The sequence below is a fragment of the Muntiacus reevesi genome, chromosome 16 (assembly GCF_963930625.1).
Source record: "Muntiacus reevesi chromosome 16, mMunRee1.1, whole genome shotgun sequence".
NCBI lineage: Eukaryota > Metazoa > Chordata > Mammalia > Artiodactyla > Cervidae > Muntiacus > Muntiacus reevesi.
Genome location: NC_089264.1, coordinates 26,616,517 through 26,637,265, shown reverse-complemented (window position 1 = coordinate 26,637,265; position 20,749 = coordinate 26,616,517).

The window sequence follows — 20,749 nt, the reverse complement described above, 5'->3', positions numbered from 1 at the left end:
GTCCATCACAGCCTGCACGCTTCTGCCTTGGAAAGCATCACTAGGAACAAAGCTAGTGGATGTGATGGAATTCCAGTTGAGCTATTTCAAATCCTGAAAGATGATGCTGTGAAAGTGCTGCACTCAATATGCCAGCAACTTTGGAAAACTCAGCAGTGGCCACAGGACTGGATAAGATCCGTTTTCATTTCAATTCCTAAGAAAGGCAATCCCAAAGAATGCTCCAACTACTGCACAATTGCACTCATCTCACACGCTAGCAAAGTAATGCTCAAAATTCTCCAAGCCAGGCTTCAGCAATACGTAAACCGAGAACTTCCAGATGTTCAAGCTGGTTTTAGAAAAGGCAGAGGAACCAGAGATCAAATTGCCAATATCTGCTGGATCATTGAAAAAGCAAGAGAGTTCCAAAAAAACAACTATTTCTGCTTTATTGACTACACCAAAGCCTTCGACTGTGTGGATCACAATAAACTGTGGAAAATTCTGAAGGAGATGGGAATACCAGACCACCTGACCTGCCTCTTGAGAAACCTGTACGCAGGTCAGGAAGCAACTATTAGAACTGGACATGGAACAACAGATTGGTTCCAAATAGGAAAAGGAGTACATCAAGGCTGTATGTTGTCACTCTGCTTATTTAACTTATATGCAGAGTACATCATGAGAAACACTGGGCTGGAAGAAGCGTAAGCTGGAATCAAGATTGCCGGGAGAAACATCATTAACCTCAGATATGCAGATGACACCACCCTTATGGCAGAAAGTGAAGAGGAACTAAAAAGCCTCTTGATGAAAGTGAAAGAGGAGAGTGAAAAAGTTGGCTTACAGCTCAACATTCAGAAAACTAAGATCATGGCATCTGGTCCCATCACTTCATGGCAAATAGATGGGGAGACAGTGGAAACAGTGTCAGACTTTATATTATTGGGCTCCAAAATCACTGCAGATGGTGAATGCAGCCATGAAATTAAAAGACGTTTACTCCTTGGAAGGAAAGCTATGACCGACCTAGGTAGCATATTAAAAAGCAGAGACATTACTTTGCAAACAAAGGTCCGTCTGGTCAAGGCTATGGTTTTTCCAGTGGTCATGTATGGATGTGAGAGTTGGACTGTGAAGAAAGCTGAGTGCCAAAAAGTTGATGGTTTTGAACTGTGGTGTTGGAAAAGACTCTTGAGAGTCCCTTGGACAGAAAGGAGATCCAACCAATCCATCCTCAAGAAGATAAGTCCTGGGTGTTCATTGGAAGGACTGATGCTCAAGCAGAAACTCCAATACTTTGGCCACCTCATGCGAAGAGTTGACTCATTGGAAAATACCCTGATGCTGGGAGGGGTTGGGTGCAGGAGGAGAAGGGGACAACAGAGGGTGAGATGGCTGGATGGCATCACCAACTCGATAGGCATGAGTTTGGGTAAACTCCGGGAGTTTGTGATGGACAGGGAGGCCTGGCGTGCTGTGATTCATGGGGTCGCAAAGAGTCAGACACGACTGAGCGACTGAACTGAACTTCCCAAATTTATCTACTAGAGTAAAATATTGATATTACTGTTCATGTACTAATCTGATTCTCCATTACCCTGATAACGAGGGTTTCAGTCCTCTTTTAAGGTATAGTGCACATGCCATCCTACTATATGTAATCCACCATGGACCTGCTTCTGCTCTTTGCTTCTCTGACCTCAGCTCATCTCCTCCAGTTAGCTTGTCAAAGGCTCTCATTGCAACATGCCACTCAGGCCACTGAAAAATTAACAATATTTCATCCTGTTTGCAGATGTTTTCTATTTCAGTGGTGGGTCACTTTGCTGCTATGAACTAGCAAAACCACCACCTGTACCTGCCACATTATGATATCATCCAAGATATACCTGGTCAGTTTCCAAACACAATGCTCCGGGAGTAAGTGTTCTCAAACACCAAGGTATAAGGGCTGCTCAGCCATCTGATGGTGAGCAGGATGAAGAAAGAGTGGGCCCTTTCCCCTGTTGTGCTGTTAACACAGCATCTTTGTGCTTAGGATTTTTGTCTATTGTGAATAAAGCTGATATGAATATTCACATAAAAATCTATATAGAAATACCTTTTCACTTCACTTGGGAAAATTCTTAGGAGTGCAACAGTGCTGTCATAAGGCACACAGATATTTAATATTTTAAGAAACTCTTCTAAAGTTTTATGGTTATTCCACTTCTACATTTTGAAAAGTTGTATATGTTGTTCACACCCATTCTAACACTTGGTATTGTCAATATTACTTATTTTAGCCACTTTAATGGATAGTGATAACTCATTATGATTTATACTTTCCTTATGACTTTTATTAAGGATATTTTCATGAGTCTATTTGCCAAAAATTTTCTATTTTGAAATCTGTTCAAACTTTTTTGCCCATTAATATTGGCTTACTTGTTCTCATTATTAAGGTATAAATCTTTATTATTGCTCAACCATATATTTATTCAAATTATGTTTTTGGCACTATCGTGAATCACTTTCTAATTACTCATTGCTGCATATGTTTTCATATTTATATGGGTTGCTTTTTATTATCTTAAGTTGTCTTTTGAAAAGCTAAGTGTCTTAATTTTCATGAAGTTGAATTTTTCATTTTTTCTTTGTGGTTCATGCCTTTTATGTTCTACCTAAGAAAACAATAGCTAACAGAAATTTTCAAAGATTTTTCCTGCTGGAAGTTTTATATTTTTACCACTATAATTGTGAGGCATTTCAAGAGAACTTTTGTGTATTATATATGATATGGTGTAATGTTTTCTTCTTCTTCAAGGATATCCAGTGGTCCAACACTATTTGTTACAGATTTTTTTTTCAGCCATTGAATTGCTTTGGGACCATTGACAAATATCAATTGATCTTATATGTACAGATTTTCTTCTGGATTCACTATTTTGTTCTGTTAACCATTTGATATATCTAATATTTCATCAGGGCCATGCTGTCTCGATTATTGTAGCTTCATTTGTTGTTTTTCAGTCGCTAAGTCATGTCTGACTCTTTGCCACACCACATACTGCACCATGCCAGGCTTCCTGTCTTTCACTATTTCCGGAGTTTACTGAAACTCACATCCATTGAGTCAGTGATGCCATCCAACCACCTAATCCTCTTTCACACCCTTCTCCTCTTGCCCTTATTTCTTCCCAGCATCAGGGTCTTTTCCAGTAAGTCAGCTCTTTGCATCAGGTGACCAAAGTATTGGCGCTTCATAACAAGTCTTAAAGTCAAGTAAGATATGTCTTCTTTGTTTTTTTTAAAAGGGACTTTGGTTCTTCTGAACTGCTTGCATTTTCACATAAATTTTCAAACCAACTGACTAATGGCTACCAAAAAATGCTAAGATTTTGATTGATATTGAGTTCATTCTATGGATGGATTTAAAGAAAATGAACATGTTAAAAATGCTAACTCCCCCAATCCATGAACATAGAGAATATCTCTATTTAGGTCTTCTTTACTTTCTATCAGTAATATATTATAGTTTTCAGTGTGTATAGCCTTGCTTATATTTTATTAAATCAATTATTTGTTATTTTATAGTTTGGCACTATTTTAAACAGAAAAATTTTCCAATTGTTTTTCTTATATAACAGTGTAAGAGTTTTATACATTAAACTTGTACCACTTTGATAAATTAACCCACTAATTTTAGTATTTTGTTAAGTCCTTGAGGATTTCCTATATAAACAATCATGTTTTACTGAAAAATGAACTTTTTTTTTACATAATTTTTGTCAATTATGCCTTTTTGATATTCATTTCATTATCGTAATAGCTAGGACCTCCAATGTTAAAGTTGAATGGTAACAGGGAGGGCAGACATCCTTGCTTTATTCCTAATCCTAGAGAGAAAATACCAAATATTCACCCTCAATTATGAGCCTAGCTGCAAATTTCCTATAAATGACTCTTAAGACGTTTGTGGAAGTTCTCTTTTTGCATGTGGCTGAAAGTCTTTTTTTTTTTTTTTTTAATTGGAGGCTAATTACAATATTGTAGTGATTTTTGCCATACATTGACATGAATCAACCATGGGTTTACTTGTGCTCCCCCTTCCCACCTCCCACCCCATCCCATTCCTCTGGGTCATCCCAGTGCACCAGCCCTGAGCACCCTGTCTCATGCACCGAACCTGGACTGGGGATCTGTTTCATATATGATAATATACATGTTTCAATGCTATTCTCTCAAACCATCCCACCCTCGCCTTCTCCCACAGAGTCCAAAAGACTGTTCTATACATCTGTGTCACTTTTGCTGTCTCACATATAGGGTCATCATTATCATCTTTCTAAATTCCATATATATGCGTTAGTATACTGTATTGGTGTTTTTCTTTCTGGCTTACTTCACTCTGTTTAATAGGCTCCAGTTTCATCCACCTCATTAGGACTGATTCAAATGTATTCTTTTTAAAGGCTAAGTAATATTCCATGGTGTATATGTACCACAGCCTTCTTATCCATTCATCTGCTGATGGGCATCTAGGTTGCTTCCCTGTCCTGGCTACTATAAACAGTGCTGCGATGAACATTGGGGTACACGTGTCTCTTTCAATTCTGGTTTCCTCAGTGTGTGTGCTCAGCAACGGGATTGCTGAGTCACATGGCAGTTCTATTTCCAGCTTTTTAAGAAATCTCCACACTGTCCTCCATAGTGGCTGTACTAGTTTGCATTCCCACCAACATTGTAAGAGGGTTCCCTTTTCTCCACACCCTCCCAGCATTTATTGCTTGTAGAATTTGGAAAGCATGCATGTGGCTTAAAGTCTTAAAAATGACTCGGTGTTGAATTTTGTCAAATGTACTTCTGCATCTATTGAAATGGTCATATTTTTTCTTCTTTATATTGTGAATATGGTGAATTACACTGATTGATTTTAAATGTCAAACTAATCTTACATTATTGAGGTGAGTTCAACTTAGTAATGATGTACTAGACTTTATACATATTACTAGATTTGATTTTGCTAATATTTTGCTGAGGATTTTTGTGTGCATTTTTATAAAAACTATTGGTCTATAACATTTACTTCTTGAAATGTATTCGCTGAGTTTTGATATTAGGTTACTAGTTACCTCATGAAATAAGTTGGAAATTATTTCCTCCTCTTCTATTTTCCTAAAAGTGCTTGAACAGAATTGGCATTTATTTCCTTAAATGTTAGAGAGAATTCATTATGAAAGCCATCTGGGACTGGACTATTCTTTGTTGGAACATTTTATACTACTTTCATGCTTTCTAAAACTGATGAACTTACAATGATTTCTCATATTAATATATAAATATATACATATTTAAATCAAAGAACAGTTTTAACTATGAACAACTTTATCTTTAGTTATGAGACATTTGCTGCAGGAAATTTGCTTTTCCTTCCAAGAATATAAAATATTCTCAAAGGCAGGGTCAATGGCATATTTCTATTTGTTCTCTAGCGTTTAACAAAGTGTTCTATGCAATAGCGTTTAGTGTTTATTTAAATGCATGATAGATGGATTAATGAAAAGATTAATGATAAGACCCATGCTTTAATCTATTTAATCCTATCTAGGTTATGGTTTTCTCATCCATAACATGAATGATTCTGTGTGGATATTATTTAAGTTCCAGTCAGTTTGAAACCCCTTGAAATATATTTATGTCTTACTAGTTTGAATATAAGAAAAGGAGAATACAACAGCAATTGCTTTTTCATTCATACCCCCAAGACTTCCATGTACATAGATTTCGGTTTTTCTCTCCCTTTTTGTCTCTTCAGGTAAATATTCTGGATCTGTGGTTATTTTCTATTTTGTGTTTTAATCACAAAGTTTAAAGATAAAGGTACTAAGAGAATATCGAATCAAACCTCATCACTGAGCAAGACAATTAATTGAGTCTCAGAGAAAATAAGTGTTTTCTACCTCTGTTAAGTAACCTCTTGCTAAATGCAGAAGGTAATAGAACAGAAAGGCTACTAAAGTTGACAGTACTACTAAGGTATTTGTAGTTTCATCTCTCTCTTCACCCCTCAAGCTCACTGATCTGTCAAAACAGAAATATTAAGACCAAAAAAGATTTATAAAGTAACTGTTTGTGGCAGTCTTGAGGGTATAAATATGTCAATCTATGTAAAACATTTAAAACCAGTTACAGTTTCTCCCACGCCAACACTAGTTTTTCCACAAAAAGATCAAACAGTATATTTTATAATTGTCTCTTCTTTAGAATATTATTTTCTCAGTGCCAATCTCAGGGTGTCAAAGATCCCATATTTTTTACAACTAATTCCCACAGTGAAGTTGTAATTATATAGTGCTGTGACTTTATACATGTGCGTATGTATACACTCATATATAGAAGTGTAGGTTTTTGTGTAAAAACTGTTTCACTTCCCTAGCACAAATAATAACTCCCTTCCTTGAGTCATAGATTTTTATAGTTAATACATCTATTTATCTTTCTTTCTCTCATTTCTATAAGAGGAAGCAAATAGATATGTACACTTTGTTAAAGCTAACCTAAGCCCTGCCCTATATCCTTCAACATTAAATCATATTCTAAAACAAACTGATTTTACTTAAATCCCTCCATGATTAACTGAGTAATCCTTTTTAGGGTTCATTCATAAACTAGGAAAAGTATCTATTTCAGTTGTCCAGTAGCTACGATATTAGGAAGCTGCATCTTGAGATTCCACAGATAGAAATAATTGGATAGGCAGCTGTTGCCTGTGAAATGGAAAAGCACAACAGAGGTACACTGGTAATAGTGGGGGTAGATAATGAAATTGTTCAATTTATGTTCACTCAGAATGTTGCCTATCTTTAATATAATCTGACAGTGCTTTTACTTATGTCACATGCTAACTGAGAGCGGTCGGTGAAAAATAAAAGCTGACAAAACATCTTCTTAGTTTAATGAACAGTATTATGTGTAAGGGGAATGAAAACAGAAGGATAGAGGAAAATGAAAGGATGCATTCGGTCTTTCATTTTATATATATCTTGTATGTAATTCTAATATGTCTGATTTTTACCCTAGGAAGAAAATAAAAACAGAATGGGACTAGCTTTTGGTTTTTGTAGTTAAGATATTTTTCTTAATATTCTAATTTTAAAACTTACTGTATGATGTTTCCAAGAAATGTTCTAGGAGTGTGCGTTTTCCTTTTGCCCTGCCTCTGTGTCAGATTATAGCTAAAAGAAATAAGAAGAGATGGAAAAAGAAGAGATGAATTTTGAAGAACAGAAACAAAGATTCAAATACATAAATTACTGTGCACTCATTAATATCATAAAATTAAAAATTATTTTCACACTTTGAAATATTTAACCATGCTTTACTATTCAAACTCAACTCTTCTTGGGTTTAAACTGGGATCTTATTAATAAAATAGGTCCCTTGGAGAGTTATGTTAATGCTTTAAGTCAGTAGTATATTAAGTATATTATGGTAATGTTCCACATTGATAGAGAGGCACCAACTTGCCTACAGGCATGCAGATGGTGAGTGGAGCCTAGTTTTGTCTCAGGTAGTGTTGCTCCAAGTCTGTGCCCCCATGATAACAAGATGCTGCCTCTCACATTGCAGAAATATTTAACATTACAACTCTGGTTACGCTGCCATTAATTCCTTTCACATGAACTTACCTTGAGTTCTGCATGTGTTCGTGGCTCTAAACTTGTCATTTCTGTATTTTAATATGTACCTTTGGGAACTCTAAAGAAATTAAAAAAATAAGAAATTCAGATGTTCAAACATCTTGCTGCTCCCTAATCATCTATAGTAGGGGAGAGGGATGCTGCTAAACATTAAATATAACCAATTGATTCCATCTTATTAATTATCAAATTTATAACCGTACCTTAAAAACAACACTCAAAACATATTTTCCATATTGAGTAAATGTATCCTCTATTTAGAAAATTACCCAAGTGAAATATGTATACAAAATTAATACTGAGTCAAAATTAATATAGTTCTTTGAACACGGAGGCTTGGTGATAGTAGTTCATTAGGAAAATAATGCAATTATTTGTAGTAGCATTAAGATCGATATTAAAAATTATATTCTATTCCTGTGAAAAATATCTCCTGGAACTTTAATTATGAAAGTAGATAAATTCTATTCCAATATAATTTAGAGATATAGCCCCTTGAAAAATATATCCATTGATGTTCCATGGCAGAAAAAAATTAACACATAAATCAATATTGAAACAAGACAGAGAACACTATTCCCTAAAGACATAACACCAAGAAAATATATGTTTGAAATCATTCTGTAAGTGATTAAATTGCCTCTTTGGAATTTTTATTGAGAAATAATAATAAAAGTAAAATAGTTAAGGAATAGTTTAAAAGGATAAACAATATTGTGTGGAAAGTCATTCATAAACAGCTAGTTTAACAATTTATTCATAGCTTCCATATTTCTTTTATACATGAGATAATGTGTGTTAAATGTGTCATACCTAGTTGAGACTCAACCAAATTGGTTTTAGCAGTTGATTGTTTCATCATTTTTAGAGTTCTCTTTTGTTTTTATTTAAAATAAAATTTTAAAATCACTGTTTATTTTGCTTCCTAGAAGTCAGTTCATTCAAAGCTGCTAATTGATGGTCTATTTTGGTTGTTAAAGTTGCAGAGAGACATTTTATTTATTTATTTATTTGAGTGTCTTTTTTTTTTTTTTTTTTTTAAGCTTACAATATTGTATTGGTTTTTGCCATACATTGACATGAATCAACCATGGATTTACATGTGTTCCCCATCCCGATCCCCCCTCCAGCCTCCCTCTCCATCCCTCTGGGTCTTCCCAGTGCACTTGTCTCATGCATCCAACCTGGGTTGGTGATCTGTTTCACCCTTGATAGTATACTTGTTTCAGTACTATTCTCTCAGAACATCCCACCCTCACCTTCTCCCACAGAGTCCCAAACCCTGTTCTATACATCTGTGTCTCTTTTTCTGTTTTGCATATAGGGTTATCATTACCATCTTTTAAAATTCCATATATATGCATTAGTATACGGTATCAGTGTTTATCTTTCTGGCTTACTTCATTCAGTATAATGGGCTCCAGTTTCATCCACCTCATTAGAATTGATTCAAAGGTATTCTTTTCAATGACAGAGTAATATTCCATAGTGTATATGTACCACAGCTTCCTTATCCATTCGTCTCCTGATGGGCATCCAGGTTGCTTCCATGTCCTGGCTATTATAAACAGTGCTGCGATGAACACTGGGGTACACGTGTCTCTTTCAGATCTGGTTTCCTTGGTGTGTATGCCCAGAAGAGGGATTGCTAGGTCATATGACAGTTCTATTTCCATTTTTTTAAGGAATCTCCACACTGTTCTCCATAGTGGCTATACTAGTTTGCATTCCCACCAACAGTGTAAGAGGGTTCCCTTTTCTCCACACCCTCTCCAGCTTTTATTGTTTGTAGACTTTTGGATAGCAGCCATCCTGACTGGCGTGTAATGGTACCTCGTTGTGATTTTGATTTGCATTTCTCTGATAATGAGTGATGTTGAACATCTTTTCATGTTTTTGTTAGCCATCTGCATGTCTTCTTTGGAGAAATGTCTGTTTAGTTCTTTGGCCCATTTTTAGATTGGGTCATTTATTTTGCAGAAAGACATTTTACAATTTCACTATGAAAACAGTATATTCTTTGCCAGAATATCAAAGTATATTTTTCTAACAATTTCTAAAAGCACCCCATAAAAGAGAGTTATCTAAATTATTTTGAGAAGTTATACACACACTGCTATTAGAAACATAGTTCTTATTACAATAACTTTGATGTTATAATTCTGACATTATTCTGCTGTTCTATACAATCCCTACATGTTTTCAGGAAAAAATATTCAAATACTAGGTCAAAACTGACCTAGAAATACATTTACAGGAAAGTGAGTTTGAATATAGCTAAATTTCAATCAGACAAGCTATAGAAACAAGATAATTAGATTCCTCCTCCTTCCTATCCACTCCAGCAATTATGAAAGCATGGTCCTTATTTTCAGTTGTGATGTGTCCACTTGACAATCTGCATTATTATAATTCACTTGGTCATACTCATCTTCATTTGTGTATTAGCACAATGTCTGCTACTTAAGAACAGGAGGGATTCCTGAGATTTGTAGAGCTTCTTTCCCACCTACTTTCTTGCTTCCTTAAGATATTTTATGTTAAATTGCGAGCTGGCAGCTACATGTTTGAGCATGAACTCACTGGTTTATGGTGAAATAGCACATCCTTTGGGATAATATTGCTTTGGAAAGGAGATGACACGAGTCCTGTTGGTTTGGCTTTGATATAAATTACAGCCCCTGTAACCTTCAGTTCATGCCACATTTGTGAGGTAACTGGCTATATTTTCACAGGATAGATAAGAAAACTTATTTGGATTCTAAAGGAAAAATAAAAATACTAAGTTTAGTAAATGCTATTTTTCTACAATAGGAGCATGAACATGTTCTTAGTAAAACTGCACTCTACACACAATACCAGGAAACTTCCTTGCTCACTGCTCCAATAAATTCTCTAAAGCCTAAGACTATTAATTTTTGATGTCAGGACAATGACTGAGGAAAATGCTAAAAAAAGAGAGAGAGAGAGAGAGATACGCAGAAAGAAATTAGTTTTCATGCTTTTCTCTGGGGATTGGGAATAACAGTACTGATTTTGCACATCTTTATGGGATTTAACATATTGTACCTAGAAAAGTAACTGGTAGATATTTTAGGCAATTATCAAAATGAGTGACAATGACCTTCTTGGAATCACACATCCACCCCAATCATCTTTCCCTTTCATTGCTCCATTGTAGACACTAAAGACAGAAGCTATTCACCTTTTCAACCTCTACAGATCTAGTCATGTGATTACTTTCTGGTAAGTGGAGCATAAGCAAAAATATGGTCAATGGTTTCTAGGAAACCTTTTTATTTCCTGGTAAAAAAGCAGATGGACATCACTGCTTCTCTTCTCCCTTGGTGTGCTGAATGACATGTAATACTTGCTACTGCAGGAGCCATTTTCTGAATGAGAGGAAGGCAAAGAAAGCCAGAGAGGACTCGTGTTGATATGTGAGGTAGACAAACAATGTACTGCCCATTACCCCCTTCAAGGAAGAACTGGCTGCTAGGTGTGGAGAGTGAAATCAGCAGTGCATGCTGCCAAGTCGCTTCAGTCACTTCTGATTCTTTGTGACCCTATGGACTGCAGTCCACCAGGCTCCTCTGTCGATGGGATGCTCCAGGCAAGAATATTGGAGTGGGTTGCCATGACCTCCTCCAGGAGATATTCCTGACCCAAGTATCAAACCCATGTCTCTTATGTCTCCTGCATTGGCAGGTGGGTTCTTTATCACTAGTGTTACCTGGGAAGCCTCAGAATCAGTAGACAGCAACCAAACATCTATGTTTCAGGGCCTAAATCAGCTACTGAAAGCTGTCTGGCTGAGGTCACACTCTTCAGTGACGGAGTGATATGGAGTCACAACTTAAAACAGATCCACACAAGACCCTTTGCTAGGGAGCATTCTGAGAGAATGGCCAAGATTTTCTTGGGCACACATTTCAGGCTTTATCTGCCCAATCCTGCTTGTTCCCACTTTTCCCCTTAGGTGTTGATTCCCACATTATAAAATGTGGGGATTTTATAACCCAAATTTCATCTCAAATTATACTCCAGAGAACTCAAGTTTCATTCATGAAAACAATGATACTAGTCTACTTTCAGATATTTTTCATGTGAGAAAACAATTTATTCAAATCACAGTTACAAAGTTCACAGTTACCTACTGCTAAATCATTCCTCATTGTTAGAAGATACTTCCAAATAATTTCCCTAATTTTGAAATTCCTTAAGGTTGAAACAAGTTTTTATTTAATTCTCACAATAAATAGTAGTATTTATAAAATCTTATAAACTGTACTTAGGAGGATCAAATATAATTTGATCTAAAGCCCTTATGTTACTAATAAGAAATCTGAGGTACAGAAATATGGATGAAAATTGCAGTAGATCCAAGTCAAAAGGACAAGAAAGTGGCCACATTAAATAATTTATTTTGTGATTTTTTTTCCTAGTATAATGCAGCTCCTTCATTGCTTCCCCATATTTTACACAATGATATAGAGGGGATGTTCTCAAGTGTGGTCCTTAAATTAGCAGGGTCAGCATCACCAGGAAACTTATTAGAAGTTAAAGGCAACCATTCTCAAGACTCATTAAGAAACAAAGGGAGAAGAACCAAATCAACAAAATTAGAAATGAAAATGGAGAGATCACAACAGACAACACTGAAATCCAAAGGATCATAAGAGACTACTACCAGCAGCTCTATGCCAATAAAATGGACAACTTGGAAGAAATGGACAAATTCCTAGAAAATTATAACTTTCCCAAACTGAACCAGGAAGAAATAGAAGATCTTAAGAGACCCATCACAAGCATGGAAATCGAAACTGTAATCAGAAATCTTCCAGCAAACAAAAGTCCAGGACGAGGTGTCTTCACAGCTGAATTCTACCAAAAATTTAGAGAAGAGCTAACATCTATCTCACTCAAACTCTTCCAGAAAATTGCAGAAGAAGGTAAACTTCCAAACTCATTCTATGAGGCCACCATCACCCTAATTCCAAAACCAGACAAAGATGCCACACACACACACACACAAAAAAAACTACAGGCCAATATCACTGATGAACATAGTTTGCATCTAAGTTTTAAGAAAATTTAATAAAATTCTAGCAAACAGAATCAAACAACATATTAAAAAGATCATACATCATGACCAAGTGGGCTTTATCCCAGGAATGCAAGGATTCTTTAATATCCACAAATCAATCAATGTAATATACCATATTAACAAGTTGAAAGATAAAAACCATATGATTATCTCAATAGATGCAGAGAAAGCCTTTGACAAAATTCAACATCAATTTATGATAAAAACTCTTCTGAAAGCAGGAATAGAAGGACCATACCTCAGCATAATAAAAGTTATATATGAAAAACCCACAGCAAGCATCACCCTCAATGGTGAAAAATTGAAAGCATTTCCCCTAAAATCAGGAACAAGACAAGGGTGCCCACTCTCACCACTACTATTCAACATAGTTTTGGAAGTGTTGGCCACAGCAATCAGAGCAGAAAAAGAAATAAAAGGAATCCAGATAGGAAAAGAAAAAGTGAAACTTGTACTGTTTGAAGATGACATGAACCTCTACATAGAAAACCCTGAAGACTCTACCAGAAAATTACCAGAGCTAATTAATGAATATAGTAAAGTTGCAGGATATAAAATTAACACACAGAAATCCCTTGGATTCCTATACACTAACAATGAGAAAACAAAAAGAGAAATTAAGGAAACAATACCATTCACCATTGCAACAAAAAGAATAAAAACTTAGGAGTATATCTACCTAAAGAAACAAAAGACCTACACATAGAAAACTATAAAACACTGATGAAAGAAATCAAAGAGGACATAAATAGGTGGAGAAATATACTGTGTTCATGGACTGGAAGAATCAATATTGTCAAAATGAGTATACTAACCAAAGCAATCTATAGATTCAATGCAATCCCTATCAAGCTACCAATGGTATTCTTCACAGAACTAGAACAAATAATTTCACAATTTGTATGGAAATTCAAAAAACCTCAAATAGCCAAAGTAATATTGAGAAAGAAGAATGGAACTGGAGGAATCAACCTGTCTGACTTCAGGCTCTACTACAAAGCCACAGTCATCAAGACAGTATGGTACTGGCACAAAGACAGAAATATAGATCAATGGAACAAAATACAAAGCCCAGACATAAATCCACATACCTACGGACACCTTATCTTTGACAAAGGAGGCAAGAATATACAACGGAAAAAAGACAACCTCTTTAACAAGTGGTGCTGGGAAAACTGGTCAACCACTTGTAAAAGAATGAATCTAGAACACTTTCTAACACCATACACAAAAATAAACTCAAAATGGATTAAAGATCTAAATGTAAGACTAGAAACCATAAAACTCCTAGAGGAGAACATAAGCAAAACACTCTCTGACATAAATCACAGCAAGATCCTCTATGACCCACCTCCCAGAATATTGGAAATAAAGCAAAATTAAACAAATGGGACCTAATTACACTTAAAAGCTTTTGCACAACAAAGGAAACTGCAAGCAAGGTGAAAAGACAGCCTTCAGAATGGGAGAAAATAATAGCAAATGAAGAAACAAAGGATTAATCTCAAAAATATACAAGCAACTCCTGCAGCTCAATTCCAGAAAATAAATGACCCAATCAAAAAATGGGCCAAAGAACTAAACAGACATTTCTCCAAAGAAAGACATACAGATGGCTAAGAAACACATGAAAAGATGTTCAACATCACTCATTATCAGAGAAATGCAAATCAAAACCACAATGAGGTACCATTACACGCCAGTCAGGATGGCTGCTATCCAAAAGTCTACAAGCAATAAATGCTGGAGAGGGTGTGGAGAAAAGGGAACCCTCTTACACTGTTGGTGGGAATGCAAACTAGTATAGCCACTATGGAGAACAGTGTGGAGATTCCTTAAAAAACTGGAAATAGAACTGTCATATGACCCAGTCATCCCACTCCCGGGCATACGCACTGAGGAAACCAGATCTGAAAGAGACATGTGCACCCCAATGTTCATCGCAGCACTGTTTATAATAGCCAGGACATGGAAGCAACCTAGATGTCCATCAGGAGACGAATGGATAAGGAAGCTGTGGTACATATACACTATGGAATATTATTCAGCCATTGAAAAGAATACCTTTGAATCAGTTCTAATGAGATGGATGAAACTGGAGCCCATTATACAGAGTGAAGTAAGCCAGAAAGATAAACACCGATACCGTATACTAATGCATATATATGGAATTTTAAAAGATGATAATGATAACCCTATATGCAAAACAGAAAAAGAGACACAGATGTATAGAACAGGGTTTGGGACTCTGTGGGAGAAGGTGAGGGTGGGATGTTCTGAGAGAATAGTACTGAAACAAGTATACTATCAAGGGTGAAACAGATCACCAGCCCAGGCTGGATGCATGAGACAAGTGCTCGGGGCTGGTGCACTGGGAAGACCCAGAGGAATGGGATGGAGAGGGAGGCTGGAGGGGGGGATCCGGATGGGGAACACATGTAAATCCATGGCTGATTCATGTCCATGTATGGTAAAAACCACCACAATATTATAAAGCAATTAGCCTCCAACTAATAAAAATAAATGGGGGTAAAAAAAAGAAGTTAAAGGCAAATTTGGGAAGTCCTTTGAATATATTGAACCAAAAATTCTCTCAGGGAGGAAGTGATGTTCAGTCGTCTGTGTTTTAATAAGAGTTTATTGGACAAAGAGAAGGTTGAAACAAGTCAAGATTTCTAGCAAAAGGTTTGTGCTTATATCAGTAAGTGTTCTACAGAGAAACAAAACCAATAAGTGGTATGTGTGTATGTGTCTGTGTGTGAGAGAGGGGGGTGGGGGGGGGAGAGAAAAAGAAAAAAAGACATTGAGAGAGAAAAAGAGACTGACTCCTAGAGGAAAACACAGGCAAAACACTCTCTGACATAAATCACAGCAGGATCCTCTATGACCCACCTTCCAGAGTAATGGAAATAAAAGCAAAAATAAACAAATGGGACCTAATGAAACTTAAAACCTTTTGCACAACGAAGAAAATTATAAGCAAGGTGAAAAGACAACCTTCAGGATGGGAGAAAATAATAGCAAACGAAGCAACTGATAAAGAATTAATCTCAAAAATATACAAGCAGCTCATGCAGCTCAATACCAGAAAAAAAAAAACCCAATCAAAAAAATGGGCCAAAGAACTAAACAGACATCTCTCCAAAAAAGACACACAGATGGCTAACAAACACATGAAAAGATGCTCAACATCACTCATTATCAGAGAAATGCAAATCAAAACCACAATGAGGTACCATCTAATGCCAGTCAGAATGGCTGCTATCCAAAAGTCTACAAACAATAAAAGCTGGAGAGGGTGTGGAGAAAAGGGAATCCTCTTACACTGTTGGTGGGAATGCAAACTAGTACAGCCACTATGGAAAACAGTGTGGAGATTCCTTAAAAAACTGGAAATAGAACTGCCATATGACCCAGCAATCCCACTGCTGGGCATACACACCGAGGAAACCAGAATTGAACATATACCCCAATGTTCATCGCAGCACTGTTTACAATAGCCAAGACATGGAAGCAACCTAGATGTCCATTGGCAGATGAATGAATAAGAAAGCTGTGCTAAGTATACCCAATGGTATGTTATTCAGCTACTAAAAAGCACACATTTGAATCAATTCTAATGAGGTGGATGAAACTGGAGCCTATTAAACACAAAGAAGTCAGTCAGAAGGAAAAACACCAATACAGTATATTAACACATATATATGGAATTTAGAAAGATGGTAACAATGATCCTATATGCAAGACAGCAAAAGAGACACGTAAAAAGAACAAACTTGGACTCTATGGGAGAAGGTGAGGGTGGGATGATCTGAGAGAATAGCATTGAAACATGTATATTATCAATTGTGAAACAGATCACCAGTCCAGGTTCAATGTATGGGATAGGGTGCTCGGGGCTGGTGCACTGGGATGACCCAGAGGGATGGGATGGGGAGGGAGATGAGGGGGTTCACGATGGGGGACACATGTGCACCCATGGCCTATTCATGTCAATGTATGGCAAAAACCACTACAATATTTAAAGTAATTAGCCTCCAATTAAAATAAATAAGTTAATTTTTTAAAAAAGAAGGAAGCAAACCTCAATACAAAGCCCAATTTATAGAATGTAATACTACTCTTTTCTTTTGATTTAATTAATTTTTGTGGTTAGTTTCTCTTTACAGTATGTGATCTTGGTCTTTAAAAGTTAAACAGACTGAAGACAAATATTAAAGTAAGAGCTGTACAGAGGGACGCTAATATGGTAAAAATGGTGAGGGTGAGGTAATGAGTAAAATAAACTCTAAATGCTCTCCAGATTTAAAAAAAAAGAGAGAGATTGAGAAATTTGTTTTAAGGAATTGGTTCAGGTGAAGGCCAGCAAATCTAAAATCTGCAGAGCAGGCTGGAGACCCAGGGAAGAGTTGATACTTCAGCTCAAGATCAAAGGCAGTCAGGAGGCAAAACTCTCCCTCAGAGACTTGTCTGATTTGCTTTTGTAAAAATGTAATTTTAGTTGATTTAAACTGTTGTGTTTGCTGTACAGTAAAGTGAATCATTTATATACACACACACACATGTATATCCGCTCATTATAGATTCTTCTCCCGAAGACAGGAAACCGTATAACACAGGGAACTTTGCACAACCTGTTTCCTTCAGTGTCTTTGATTGCTTGGACACGGCTCACTCACATTATTGAGAGCAACCTACTGAATTAAAAAATACCTTCATCTAGAAATAGCTTCATAACATCTAAAAAAATATCTTTATGGCAATATCCAGACTAATGTTTGACCAAATATCTTGGCATCTAATCAAGTGGACATAAAATTAACCATCACCGGACCCTTTATTTGAATGAATGAAATGTATAGAAATTTGTAAAATCAAAAAAGTTCAAAGGTTGAAGCCGCATTAATTCTTGGAATTTTTTACAGACTATCAATTTCCATCACTAAAGGATCTTGAAAAATCCGCAAAGATTTGCTGATGCACCATTTTAAAACTACAGAAAAACCTGGATAATGGGGCAAATTTCAGCTTTCAGAAAACAACTAATGTAAGAAGGCATTGCCAGGCAAGGTCCTGAAGACCTTTCCTATACTCTATATTTTTAGAAATGTATAATTTGTCACTTGTCTAAATATGTGGCAAATTCCTACTTCTCAAATGCTTCCGTCTACTAACAGCATGTTTATTAAATATAGCAATTTATTTAATATAGCAATTGGCTACACACTTTTGTAGGGTTCTCAACTAGGTTTTGCACTGACAAATTTTTAGGAAACCTCAATACAAAAAAATAGCAAAGGTAAATTTTCACATAATCCACATGTAAATTTTTCAGATTTCAAATAAATGAGGCAATAATCAGTAAAATTTTAATACAACAGCATGGCATTTCTTAACATTATGGAAAATGCTGAGATTATAAACCTTTAAGTTAAATCAAGCACTCCAGATAAGGAATCGGTCACTGTGGGATTAAATAGTAATAGTTTCTGAAATGAAACCCTCTGGTACTAGAATCTGAAAATCATCTCTTTTGTCTAAATCTATACAAAAGCAGCAAAACAAAATATCTGAGAGCATTCATACAAAAAAGAAAATTAGTTTTTCCTAATCATGAGCTTTTAAATGCATCTTACATGAGAATTCAAGGCACTGTAGAGATTAATCAAGAATTAAAAAATAGGTTTGATTGCATTCTTTTGAAACATTTTAATGAAGCAGTAATTGCTCTGTGTATAGATTTTTTTTAACTCAAGAGTAGTTTGAAGCTTATTACATAATGAAGCTAAATTCTGCCACATTCTTATATTTCCTATAATTGAGATGAGATAATCTGATTTTTTCTAAAAGTGATGTCTAGATGAACATTTTACATTATCTCTAATGACAATACATGTTAAGTGCTCTTTCCTTTTATTACGGGTGAAGGAGCAGAAATTCAAACAGGCCATATGGTGTTAAGGTCAAACAACTAGTAAGAGAAGGCTGGATTTGAAATCACGTTTACTAGGAGTGTTTCTGGACCTGGTTCTCTTAAATGCCAGTAACAGTACTGCATAAATCAATGTCTCCTACCTGGGCAACAAAGGAGATATGGAAAGAAGAAATAAAGTCTCAAAAAGAGATGAAAAGAGTTGGATCAAGAGAGCCAACTGAACATATCTGTCCACCTCACATTCACCTCATATTACCTTAGAATAAAAGAAAATAAAAATTTAAAGAATGAGATTACAGGAACTCCATTTTCAAGATAACAAGATGAGGAGCCCTGCAAATCCATTCCTCAGTGAAATAAGCAAAGCTAATGATAACCATAAAACTTAAAAAAAAAAAAGTCTCCAGAAATCATTCTAAGGGCATATTGGAGTAAATGGAAACAAAAATTGTTCAAGGATAAAGTGAGTTTTTACTTTTCTCAGTAAGAACAGTGAGAGACAAGGCATTTGAGTTACAATCCTCTGCTTTTCTCCACCCACCAAACTCCACTTGAGGAAAGCTCCACTATAGGCAGGTGTGACCTAAGAGGATGGAGGTCCCTTTTCCTGAGGCTCCGAGTCAAGTGTTACTGTATTTCATGGAGGTATAAGTCATCAGTATTCCTCATCTACTTCAATTGCAAGTTAAAATGGCTAATTCCTGGTGAAACCCAGCTAATAGTTGAAGGGCCCCTTTCCCACTCAGTTCCTATTCATAAGACAGAAGCACTACCCCATGTGCAGCATGCTGAGACTACTGAGGCCCCTATGGCCCTAAGCCTAGCTCCTCCTTAGAGCAGAGATTCCATTCTGCCAGAGGCAAGCCAAGAAAACTAGAGGGTACTGCCTCACCCAGAGCCCAGAGATGTCCCAGGTAAACAGGCAGTCCATTAAGAAGAGAGCTCTGAAGCTTTTTCTAAAGAAGTTACTTTAGGTTCTTTATTTGAAATGAATTCAAGCCAAAGGGTGCTCTCAAAAATAACAGTTTCTCTTAATTAAGAGTGACAAGCTAAACCACGGGCCACCTAATTTTCCAGTGACAAGCATGGAAATAAACAGTTGAAAAGAGTCTTCGTGGGGAGAGAAAAAAAAAAAACCTGAAAGTTTGGTCTTAAAAATTATCACCGTCCAAATTAATTGGACCATATTGCTGAGCAATTTATGCTATAGGGTGATACTAAAAATGATAATCAACTAGTGATTAATAAAGCCTTATGAGCAGGGTGTAATACCAAAGGAAGCAGATGGCTTATCAGAAAGACCACAGAAAGACAGTCAAAGAGAGCCGTGGTAAAAAACCACTGTTATCCCAGGCATGGGCCACATGCCCAATGCTATGTCCTCAAAGGACTGACACCAAAGTCTTAAAGATGCAAGGAAAATACTATACCAAGGAGCCTAATCAAGTCACAAAACAAATATGAATACTAGCAACCACCAGAACAGCCCCAGAGAGTAGGGAGGAAAATCATCATCCAGAATTGCTACAATGTATTATGTAAAATGGCTATTTAACAAAATAAATAATGAGACATGCCATACATAAACCAGACACAGGGGAAAAAAGTCTGTGAGAGGAACCAGATAGATTCAACAGACACCAAAATGATTAGAACTGATGAGAATTAGACAAAGGAATTCAGTAAAGTTGCAGGATACAAAATTAACACACAAAAATACCTATGTGTTTCTATATACCTATAAAGAACTATCAGAAAGAAAAATTTAGAAAAAACAATCTCACAATTACATCAAAAAGACTTAAAATGACTAGGAATCTTAGGACGTGAAAGACCTATACTCTGAAAACAGTAAGACACTGAGGAAAGGAACTAAAAACAAGACAAGCAAATGGAGAAGTACTTCATGTTCATGGACTTGAAAAATTAATATTTTTAAAATGCCCATCCTCTCCAAGGCAATCTATAGATTCAGTGTAATCCTTACCAAAATATAAATGCATTCTTCACTGAACTAAAATAATTCTAAAATTTGTATGG